We start from the raw sequence: 12,760 nt of genomic DNA, 5'->3' as shown, positions 1-12,760 counted from the left end.
CCCAAGGGGGAGGAGTCTGCCTAAGCCTTTGCCTGTTGGTGTATCTGTAGCTGAAAATTGGCAATATTTTATTCCACTTCAGCCTGATTACCCAAGAGAAGGGACTAAGCATCCCTCCCTCCTTGCCTTTTCTCTTGCCTTTCTGCCTTTCTCCTTTCCTCCTTCTCTGCCTTTCTCCTTTCCTTCTTTCCTTTCTCCCTGCTTTCCTCTCTCTCTCCCTCCCTTCTTTTATTCCTCCTTCCTTCCATATAAATCATATAATATATATGTACACTAATATACATTTATATATGTTGATATGATTAGAAATATGCGTGTATTTCTCCACACATCATGCTTTTGAAGGTCTCTTTGGCTGCTTGCCACACTTCTTGCTGGTCAGGGTACTTTCAGCTCCTGCCTCTTCTCAGGTGGTTGGAGGAGGGTGGTGGCTTCGCCTTTCCCTTGCTGATGCCTCAGGGTTGACATTATGCAGCACAACACGTGCCTCGGTGTGTCTTGCCACCTAATTATACTTGCAGAAGGCACAATTATTTTCACATACCCAAAGTCCTCATGCAAAGATATTTATTAGGGTAAAATTCTATTAGAATTTGTATAAACATTAAGACCTTTCCACCTCATTTAGTAAAACCATAATGACTGCTTTCATTTCAGGAATTGTAATAGATAGGAGAGTTAGAGATCTAGAGGGTGGTAGGGAGGACTAGTGAGACAATTCAAACGAAGACAATGCTGGCCAGTTGGAACAAGTCTAATTCCATACCCAACTTCAGGTATTCATTATTTAAAGCTGTAGTCCTTATGACAGGTTTTGAAGAGGTCAGAGGTGATGCCTCAGATTTTCAGTCTGGACAATACTAAAGTCTAGATTACCCTTAGCTTTTACATTTCTCTGAAACTATAAGAAGTGATGAACATATTTGATGTTTTTTTAAACAGAACTAGGTTTTATGTGATTAAAGAGGCTCAAACTCAATTAATGAGCATTTATTAGGCACTTATTTTCTGCCAGGTACTGTACTAGGTACTGGTGATTGAAAGAGAAACATTAGACTCTTTCTGCCCTTACATCTGTGGCTTGCATCTTATTGCAAGCACAATGTATACACATGTATATATACAGAATAAGTACAATGTGATTTAAGAACAAACAGCATTAGCAATTGAAATTATTAGGAAAGACTTCACATAGAATGTAGTGCTTGAGTTGAATCTTGAGGGAAGTAAGGGATTCTGTTAGACGGAGCTAAGCCCCGTGCCATGCATCAGAGTATTTCCTGCAAAGGCATGAAGACCAGAGATAGACTTATGTGAATACTACTGGAACATCATCTCAGGAGTTTTTAGGGGTTAAAAAATTTGAAAGAAAGAGAAAATACCAAGAATGATTGTGAGGCATGGAAATGGGGTAGATTTTTCATCCTTAGGTCATTACAGCAAATAGAACCCAAGTGAACTGATTCCACTGTGGATTGTTTTATAGGGGCTAAGGTGGAATGAAGTGAGATGTTCCTCTCTCTTTTTAAGAACTTTCTATGAGTATCTGTGGCATTTCTATTCAGTTGGATACAGATTTGGCAATCTGTTTAATCTAAGAACAGAAAAGATGGTCATTCCCCTCTTGGTGTAGATTGGCAGTGTGCCGTTGCTGGAACACGGGGAAAGCTTATTCTGCTGCCTTCTGTCCTCTGGCTGCTCTGTGGATAAATAGAGGGTTTTAGCCTCCAGGGCTGTCAATCTGGCACCTTTCATGAGAACCAAATTCAGGTTAAAGGGAAAAAAAAAACAATGAAATTTGCAGGGGGGACAAGGAATTAAGTAGCAATATTCTACCCTTTCATTTACATGACACGCATTAACCGTAACATAGAAGTTCCAAGAGAACTGTCTTGTTCCCTTGTCTCCAGGAGCCCATGTAGGGCACTGTAATTGCCACATTTTCAAACCGATGTAATGGTGGGGATGTCTTAGTAATTACCTTAATGAGATAACACCTTTCCTTCCCTCAACCTACTCATTATCACGCCTCTTGTTCAAATTTCAACTACAAAGAACTATACTTGTAAAAAAAATAGTCTGAAATTTATTGTTTCAGGTCTCAAACCCTTAAAATAATCACATTGCACATATCTTAAAAATATAAAAGAAGTAATGCACACAGGCAATTCCAATATTTTAAAGGAAAGGCTGGAGATGAGTAAACTAAACATCTGGGTGCCCTTTAATTATTCTTGGTTGGATTCTTTATCTTGACCTGCAGTGATGCTAAGGTGCCAAAGTGATGAATTTTAAGATGTGGGGCTGTGAAGACGTGCAGCTGCAACACTGATGGATTTAGGAAGGAATGGTAACAAGGTTAGCTGCATGTGAAGTGTGAATTGAGATTTTTGCAAAGAGACTGTGATTGCAGATGGGCATAATGTTGTACCCTTGCATGAAATCTTACTATTATTGTATAATGGTCAGACAGAGTGTGAAATGACTTATTACTTTTCTTTTCTTCTTTAATGAAGTTGGTTAGAGTAGCAACACTACCTCTAGTCAATAGGCCTTGTGCACCAAAACTGCATGACAGGTGCTGACATATTAAATATTTATTTAGTTTTCACTCCCCCCCCCCAATTTTCAGAAATTTCAATATGCAAACAAGGGTCTATATGCCTCTACATATATACATACATAAATACATGCCAAGCTGGTGCCACTCAGTGGATGCATCTATCTAGCTGTACCTTACAGCCTTACCGTAGATTCCAAGAATGTCTTAGAACTCTTCTAAATGTTCTCATTCTGAGCTTTAAACATAACTTAGTATGTGATACATCTAGGCACTAGAGTTTAATGGGGCAAGTTCTCATACAGAATTGAGATTTGAAAATTGTGTGGGTATAGAGTTGGATGGAAGTAGATGAGAGGCTAAAGATGTGTTTCTATTTATTTCATGAACGTTGAAAAAAGTAACCCATTATCGCATAGATTTTAAGTGATTTATATGTGTATAGTAAAAAAAAACACCCACCTATTACAAAATAGCTCAAAAAATCATGAGTTTGGTTATATTGTAGGTGACAGAATGTTCCCTTTGTATTCAAATCAAATGACATTAATTATGTTTCAGTTGTGTGCTAGGCACAATATGAAGTGATGGCTATATAATATTCTTATTATTAATGTTATGTTTCATAATATTACTTATAATATTAATAATATTATATAAAAATATATTAGCAATAATAATAAACACACATAAATATGCAAATATTTATAATGTATTATATTAATGTTAATTAAAATTATTATAAAAGTAAAAGGACCCCTTCTCTTGAGGATCTTGTATTCTCCTGTAATTGAGATGTATAGTGTTTGGATATATACATTCTGTATTGAGATGTATAGTTCATTTCATGCTGAACCATGGAAATTTCATAACTTGAAGGTTAGCTTGTCTCCCAACATCAGTATGGTAATGGATTTCAACTCTACAGCAAGTTAAAAAGAAATAGTATTGCGAGTAGGATATAAGCTCCTTGTGGTCAGGAGCTCTTTCCATTTTGTCCTGTTTCTAAAGCAACTAGAGTACATAGTAGGTACTTAGAAAATGCTTTCTGGTTTGGATTAAATTGAAATTTTAATATGTTACTGTAGAAAGGAAACCTCCTTATACAACCAATCTTCTAAACTTAGGATGTAAGTGTTGGAAAAAATTTCTTCTCTTTAGAGTATTATTCATTAATACATGTATATTGAAATTAATTACAGAGTGTCCTTTTCCATGGACAGTAAGATTTCTTCTGAATTGCATATTTCACTGAATAGTGTGATCACAATCTTATACATTTTATTTGAGACGTTTATTAAAATATTTCCTTGTAGTTGATGTGGTAAAGCTTTTTGGATAATCATTATGATTTTGAGTGAAAATTAGTAATGAGGATTCTGAAACAATTCATCATTGAATGTATACACTCTCAGATTCCTGTTTCAACCTGGTGATGTAATGAACTCTAGTTTCTAAAAATGTAAGCTGATAGGAATTAGTCATTTGTCCTTGGCATCCTAGTTGATATTTTTAAATGATCTACAATATAAAGACCACATGTGCAGAATAGAGACATGTCAAAATAAACTTCAATACTTCTATTTAAGACAAAAGTTTAAAGTTTCCAGGAATATCTTATTTTGACTTGTCTGAAGAGGAAGCAAAATATATGTAAAGAGCACAACGTTTGTAGACGTAATATCTGAGTTCAAGTCCCAGCTTTCCCATTCATTAGTTATGTGACATTGGTGAAATAGTTTTTCTGAGCCTTAATTTCCTCATCGTTCAATTACCCTCATATGGTTTTTGTGAGAAGAATGATTCACCAGCCATAAGGTACTCTATTGCTATTTGTGATATTACATGACTCATTCATATGTGGATTTGGATGCAACGATAGTAAAGTCACATCTCTTCAAGTAAAATAACTATGTAGACAAAAGCAAGAAATGATATATCATAAAATGGATGTTGGTCCTGTCTCTAATCTCAGTATCATAAAAGGAATTCCACCATGTTTGCTTTGAGTTCTCCATCCTTTGCCACATCATTATGCTGAAAAGTCACTTAAATAGAGAGAAACATTTATTTTCACGAAAATTCTGAATTTGGGATGAGTTTTTTAGGCCAATATAATTATTATTAGCCACCCCAAGATGCCCTTTATATACTAACATTGAGATGAATAAAGGGACAGTTTTGTTCCCAAGACTATGATAGGAAAATGGCATTCCTTTTTCTCTGAAGTCCTGTGTATGTTTATGAGATATTATTCAGGTTTTTGTTAATACATAGCTCTGTAAGTTTGTTATGAGACATTTTGAGAAAAAGACTTGTGCTTTAAGTATTATAGGGATGACATGTTGACTTGACCATATCTACAGAAGCCTTGATCTTTGGCTTCAGGAGACCCTAATTATTGAATATGTCACCTTTTGTTAGGTCACAGTCCCTGGAGGGAAATCTCATGATTATCTTGCAATGGACTAATAGTTTTCCTCTCAGTGTCTGGATGAATGTGGTGAGAGAACCCATTACATACTATACAGGGTGAGAATCGGATTCCCTACCTTCTGAATTTAAACTTACCTTAGGAAGACCAGCTCAACAGCTTCCATGGGGTCCTTTACAACAATATTTTTAGGGCTTACTCACAACTCTCTCAATAACCACCATGTAAATTTTTGAATTTAAATTTTAAAAAATGTTTGAATCATGAAGAAATATTTTATGCTTACTCAACATGCATGTATTTATCTCAACTAATTTATAAATTGGATTTTATGTTGAGTGTGCCTCTATGTCCCTATTTGAGGGTGGGACACTGAGCCTTATATGTAATTTAAAAAGTGGCCAGGATTTTTTTTTCTTTAGACAGATGTGGTGATGATAAATTGTGTATTGACTGGACATTCATGGGGAGGATGATGCAATGAGTTTTACTTTAAGGTAAGTTTTGCAAGAAGAAGAATGAGGAGAAAAGAAGCAAAAGGAGAAGAAGGAAAAGGAGGAAGCAGAAGAGGAGGAGAAGGAAGGAGAAGGGAGCAAAAGAAGGATGAAGAGAATTAAGGAGGAGGAGAAGAAGGAGGAAGAACTTTTCTGAACTTTCTTGAATATCTTATCACAGTCAAATTTAATCTAAAGGATGTTTATGTGACCTTACATTTATATATCATTCATTCTTCATTGTCATAGTTAACACTTTCTGTCAGTGATTTCCAACTTGTGGATCATCCGTAGTTATTTCAAAGGGTCTATAATCACTTCCTACAGACTGAATGCATAATGTTTTCCATATATAGATATATACTTTCAAATGTATATAGATACTACTGTGAAGAATACAATACAAATTCCTTAATTATTACTGAATTCATAGTAGCTTTTTGCCATTATTTATTTTCTTTTTCATTATTTATTTATAGTACAATTGCCATCATGTTAGATCTATAATTTTTTTTTTATCTTTAAAAAGCACTTTCATACTTGAAGAGATTGGGAGTCATTGTTCTAACATAGTCATTAGTTTATCAAGAAGTACTGAGTATCTGAGTGTATTTGATCCATCATCTTGGGATGGAGCACATCTTATTCCTGGGTCTTGGTACAGAATCCTACATATAGTAAATGCTAAGTAAATTCTTGTGTTTGTTGTTAATGATGTAGGAACAAAAAAAGGTGTTTGTTGATTTGGAATGCTCATTTTTCTATATCAGTATTCTTCTAGTGTTGCAAATACTGAAATATTACAATATCCAAGAATTGAAATGAAAAACCATTCAAAGGGCAGTGGAGAGGCAAAGAGTGGGCATGATCAGGTTATGTCATTGTTGTTCTGGCATTTCAGTTGTGATTGATCCTTTGTGACTCCATTTAGAGTTTTCTTGGCAAAGATACTGGAGTTGCTTGCCATTTCCTTCTCCAGTGGATCTATTTTGTCAGGCAATCAGAGGTTAAATGATTGCCCAGGGTCACACAACTAGGAAGTGTCTGAAGCTGGATTTGAACTCAGGTCTTCCTGACTCCAAGCTCAGTATTTTATCCACTGAATCACTGATTGTTTCCTGATTAGGCTAGAAAACATTACGACTAAAGAAGCAAAAAGGCAGAAATAAAGGATGTATGAATGAGAAACAAGATGGATTTTCACAGGCTAAGATGAAGGATAGGCATTGACTATCTATTGGTGCCGTCAGGATGCTAAGAGAAAGCAAGAAAGGGCTCTGGCATGTTGGCAAGACCACTTGTGGAGAACTTATAGTAAGCCATGGATAAGCATTGTTCATGGATGGATGATGATTTGCATTTTTGGAGGGAATAGTCACATAGCTCCAATGAAAAGTTTCATTTTTTCTCAATCTTTTAGCATCACATTGCTCCCATTTATAAAATAGAGCCATACCAGATCCAACCAGATGCTTGTGACACTTAGGTGCTGAGTCATCAGATATTAGGGATCATAGATCTAGACAACCTGAATATCAGGCAAAGGAAGAACATGTACTAAAGTTGTATTAATTGTACAATAAATAGTGTCACTCTTGAACTAACTTGGGAAGCTATGTTATATTTAACCCTTTCTCTGCATCTTCCTCTGTTTCCCTGCAGCTCCCTAAGGGCTTTTGGGACATTTGGGGGCATATTTGGTAGGGTAGTGTTCAGAGAGATATGCATGGACACATGGAAAGGGCTGTCCTCCTTTTTCAAAAGCAAACTTCATTAACAGGGCAAGGATATGGAGTCAACTTCCTCTTAGGTCTCCCATTCTTTTTATACTCATAAGCTGAATTTGGGCAGCTTTATTGGCCAAGAGAAGTCACAGAGAAGCGTTTAGTCTATTAGTAATATTCTCAATGGAGTAATGACAGCAGGGATGATACACAGTATTAGCATTCTAATAGGTACAATTCAAAGAGTAAACAGAAGTGGCTAAATTTCATGGTTAATAGGAAGCTTTCTCATACAGCACATTTGAAACAAGGCTGTCCAAAGACACTGCTAATGAAAACAGTGACTTTCCAAATGAAACTGTATTTAGCAAGTATTTTCCCCTAGATGTACTTGGTAAAATGTTTGCCTTCAAAATTACTGCTCTGCATTGCTTAATGCATTGTTAACTAGAGTCTGGGATATGTGGCAGGAGCAGAGGAGAAATAAATGAAGATTTCTCCTGAAAGAAAACTCCTGTACTGATTCGCTTTGTAACTCACGATGCTGGCACTCGAAGCTGCTCCCTGAATAAAAGCCCGCAAATCATGAAAAGCTGCAGAGTGTTGTCAGGTATTATTTGTGTATTATTATTTTTTTGGTTGCTTGAAAGAGACATGTAAATAGGAAGAATTAGAAAAATGGAGCTGCAAAAATAAGCATAATGAATCTCACATCAAATGAAATGGAATTAAAAGTACAATGACAACACATTTTCTTCATTCTAAATACAATTTCTGTCTGATGGTTAAGCCCTATTAATTGGGTATTTTAGCTACTTACCAAGGAATAAGACTGTAATAAATATTCTTTTCTGCAAAGTGATAAAATGAAGCTATTAGAATATTTGGGCAAATCCTCTCCCCTCCTGCTAGCTACCTCTTTCTATTCTGTGCTTACTTTTGTTTTTGCTGCATGTCAGGCTATACCATTATCAGATGTATGGATATGCTAATTAAAAGAACATTTTGAGGCATGTCATTAGAGAACTCCGGCATGAAAATATTTGAGCAAAAAAAATGCAGATACAGAGTGGAATCCTAAAAGAGACAACAGGGATCCCAATTCACTAGAGAGCAAAGTTCAAGTGAGCCATATCTTTTATAGTATCACTGGGATTGTTATTGGAGCTTCTAGAAGCATATATCTATATATCTCTATATACACATGTGTATGTATATATATATATACACACATTTATGTATATATATATATATGATAAAGTTGTATCAAAAATGACTTAAAATTTTCCTTCTCACAATGTGGGGGCTCAAAAATGGTTATTGAATTGAACACTAATCATGAAAAAGCTTAGGACAAAGACATTTAACAATGAATTAGAAAAGAAATTAAGAAAAATTCCTTTTGGAATCCCTAGGTCACAGCTCAGATGACATATTTTAAATGAGAGCTTTCTGAACCTCTTCCCCATTATTAATGCCTCCCCACTCTTGAAATTATTTGATATAATTTTGGGTACCCTTTGTATTTACTTGAACTGGAAGTCAGGATCTGAGTCTGAATTCTAGCTCTGATACATACTACCAGTGTGACTTTGGGTTTCAGTTTTCACATCTGTAAAATGAGAGGGTTAGATTACATGACCTCAAGTCCCTTCTAGCTATAGATCTAGCATTATGTTACTTTCTTGTTGTGTGCTCTCAGTAGAGTGTAAACTCTCCTGATCAAGTCCAGCATAAACTTTGGTTAAGTACTTATCTTATTCCTGGAACTGTGCTGAGCACTGGACATATAAAGAATGGCAAAAAGGTTCCTGCCCTCAAGGAGCTCCTGGTCTAATGGGGGTGACAACATATAAACAACAGTGCACAAGAAGTATAGATACAGGATAAATTGGAGATAATCATTAGAGGGAAGGGATTAGAATTAAGAGGCATCAGAAAAGATTTTTGCAAAAGGTGGAATTGGAGTTGGGTCTTGGAAGAAGTTAGGAAAGCCAGGAGACAGAGATGAAGGATGAGAAAATTCTAGGCATGGGGAAAAAACTATGTGCAGGGATTATTTTGCATCTGTTTTTGTATCTCCAGGTCTTGCCACAGTGCCATATAAATACTGGACACAGTTAATGCTGAATTGATTGAATTCCAAAAAATTAAACATGACCAATGGCAAATACAGTCCAAAGAGGAGGAGATTTTTAGGGTTTTTTAAAGCCCTTTTCTTGAAGTGTCAGGAATGCATTCTTCTTCCAACTGTGCAATAACACTATGATTCATCATCACTATTACTAAAAATGTGATAAATTCATTTTCTAATTAAAATTAGTTTTGATGGTTTCTATATACTTTTGCCCCTTTATTGAATTACAGGCTATGTCTCAATATGCATCTGGACTGTATTCTAAAGGTTGGTTATCTGGAATTTGCAGGTTCTTCTAGAATAAAATCAGACCATAAAGGAGAGATGGTTGTCAGACTAATTTACAGCACCCTATCTAGCTTATGAATGGTATGTAGTATGAATGGTATGAATGGTAGTAGAAGTAGCTTCCACCCTGATATATCCCTCTGGAGCCCCTATGATTCCTGAGTCTGAGCCCCTCTGAAACTTGAGGTTTGAACACCTGTGAGAGTTTAGTTCCTCTTTGCCTTGAGTGAGTAGAGATGGGTGTGGGGATGTGTGGGAATATAGGTCTAGTGACCTCCATAGCAGTATCCTGGGGATGCTGAAGCAAATTGACAAGGACTTCAAAGGGCTTATTCCAGTGGAAGAGAATTCAAATAACGTTTATGAAGTGCAAAGCTCTTTGAATATTGGGAATGTGAAGACCAAACATGATGTATTTCCTTGACTTGAAGTAGCTTTCATTCTGGGCAGCATTAGCTGTTTGCATGAATATTCAGAACAAAGTTAGTCTTGCTTATTTTACATTGGACTAAGAGCAGATCTTTTCTTATTGATGTTTTTGTTAGACCCAGGGTTATGAGTCCCATACTTGTACAACTATGGGGAAGCTGTTAATTGCAAAGAGTAAAAGTAGAGACCTGTGGAGCCTGTCTATGTCAGGGATGTGACATCTGAGGGGTAGTACCTCTCTTTATTACATTTATTTACTTCATCTCTCTCCTTTTCATTATATTTCTATCTTTCCTTCTATCCTATTATTCCTTTCCACCTCTTCATTTCTAGGGTACCCACAATCATGCAGCAGACACTGGAATTGTTGAGGGTTGCTGATCTGTGGAATGGAATTTCCCCCTTCCCCCCTTTCATTAGGTCACAGGTACATAGTTTTAAAACTGAGAGGGACCCTAGAGATCATATAGTTCAGGGATTTTTAATCTGGAGTTTGTGAGCAGATTTCAGGAAGTCTGTAAATTTGGATAGGAAAAGTTACATTTTTATTTTTGCTAATCTGTTAATAAAATTTAGTATTTGATTTAAAATATAAGCAATTGTGGCATATCCGTCAGGATCACACAAGATTTAATGACTTCTGCATTAAAGGAGGGGAAGGCTTGGAATATGATATTCTGGAAGGCAAAGGAGCCTTACAATCAAGAATTGCAATAAAAAAAATAACCTTCCCAGCAAAAATGAGTATAGTCTTTCTGGGAAAAATGTGTGTTTAATGAAATAGAGGATTTTCAAACATTCCTGATGAAAAGACCAGAGCTGAATAGAAAATCTAACATTCAAACAGAAGACTCAAGAGAAGCATAAAAAGGCAGTCATGAAAGACTAATCATAAGGGACTCAATAAAGGTAAACTGTTTGAATTCCTATGTGAGAAAATGATACATATAACTTTTAAGAATTTTATTACCATTAAGGCAGCTAAGGAGGCTTGAACACTAAAGAGTTTACATAGACAGAGAACATAGATGTGAGCTGATTATGTTGGAATGATCTCAAAAAATGGAGGGGTGTAAAAGAGATAGGGACTAGGAGAAGGGGAAAAGGAGAGGCAGAAGGAGAAAAATGTTCTCATATAACAGAGACATACAAAAAGAGCTTTTATAGTATAGGGGGAAATGGTAATGGGTAATGCTTGAACCCCATCTTGGAATTGGTTCAAAGAGGGAAGAATATATTAAACACTCATTTAGGTATAAAAATATGACCTATCCAATAAGAAAATAAGAAGGGAAAGAGATGAGAAAAAGGGGGGAATGATAGAAGTGAGAAGAATCCAGAGATCACTGTGTATATTAGCAGCAATGTTGCAATGATGACCAATTTGTGAAAGACTTGGTTATTTTGATGAATGCAATAATCCAAGACAATTCCAAAGGACTCATGACACTTCATTGACTGCACTAAAGCCTTTGTGTGGATCACAACAAAATGTTGTTAATTCCTCAAAGATATGAGGGCACTGGATCATCTTGTCTTCTGAGGAGCCCGTATTCAGGTCAAGAAGCAACAGAACTGAACATGGAACAACTGATTGGTTTGAGATTGGGAAAGGTGTATGACAAGGTTGTATATTGCCATCTTATTTATTTGACTTATATGCAGAGTAAATCATGCAAAATGCAAGACTGGATCAATCAAAAGCCAGAAATAAGGTTTCTGGGAGACATGCCATCAATCTCAGATATGAAGATGATCCCACTCTGACGGCAGAAGGTGAAGAAGAATTAAGAAGCCTCTTGATGAATGTAAAAGAGGAGAGTGTAAAAGTTGGCTTGAAGCTGAACATAAAACCCCCCTAAGATCATGGAAATTGGTCCCCTTGCTACCTGGAAAATAGAGGGAAAAGAAATGGAAGCAAGTCAGATTTTAAATTCTTGAGCTCAAAGATCACTGCAGATGGTGACTGCAGCCATGACATGAAAAGATCCTTGCTCCTTGGAAGGAAAGCTATGGCAAATCTGCATAGCATACTAAAAAGCAGAGATATCATCTTGCTGAAAAAGGTCCATTTGGTCAAAGTTATGGCTTTTCAATAGCAATGTATTGACTATGAGGAAGGATGAGTGTAAAACCATTGCTTTTGAACTGTGGTGATGGAGAAGACTTTTGAGAATCCTTTGGACAGCAAGGAGATCAAATAAGTCAATACTTGAAGAAATTAATTCAGACTATTCACTGGAAGGTCAAGTACTGAAGATGATGCTTAAATACTTTGGTTACATAATGAGAAGACAGTACTCATTGGGAAAGACTCTCTTGTTAGGAAAGATTGATGGCAAAAGGAAAATGGGACAGCAGAGTTTGGAGTGGACAGATAGTGTCATGGAAGCTATGAGTATGAACTTGGATAGACTTCTGGAGATGTGGAGGATAGTAGGGTCTGGTGTACTATGACTGATGGGGTCACAAAGAGTTGGACATGACTGAACAACAACAACATAATGAAAAAATGCTGTCCACTGAGAGAGAGAGAGAGAGAGAGAGAGAGAGAGAGAGAGAGAGAGAGAGAGAGAGATGATGATGAACTCTGAGTGCAAATTGAAGTATAATTTTCTTACTGTCTTCATTTTTCTTGCTCTTTTTTGAAATATGGATAATATGAAAATAGGTTTTGCATGATTTCACATGTAT

The sequence above is a fragment of the Notamacropus eugenii genome, chromosome 2, assembly GCF_028372415.1.
Source record: "Notamacropus eugenii isolate mMacEug1 chromosome 2, mMacEug1.pri_v2, whole genome shotgun sequence".
NCBI lineage: Eukaryota > Metazoa > Chordata > Mammalia > Diprotodontia > Macropodidae > Notamacropus > Notamacropus eugenii.
This window is presented reverse-complemented; position numbering follows the sequence as displayed.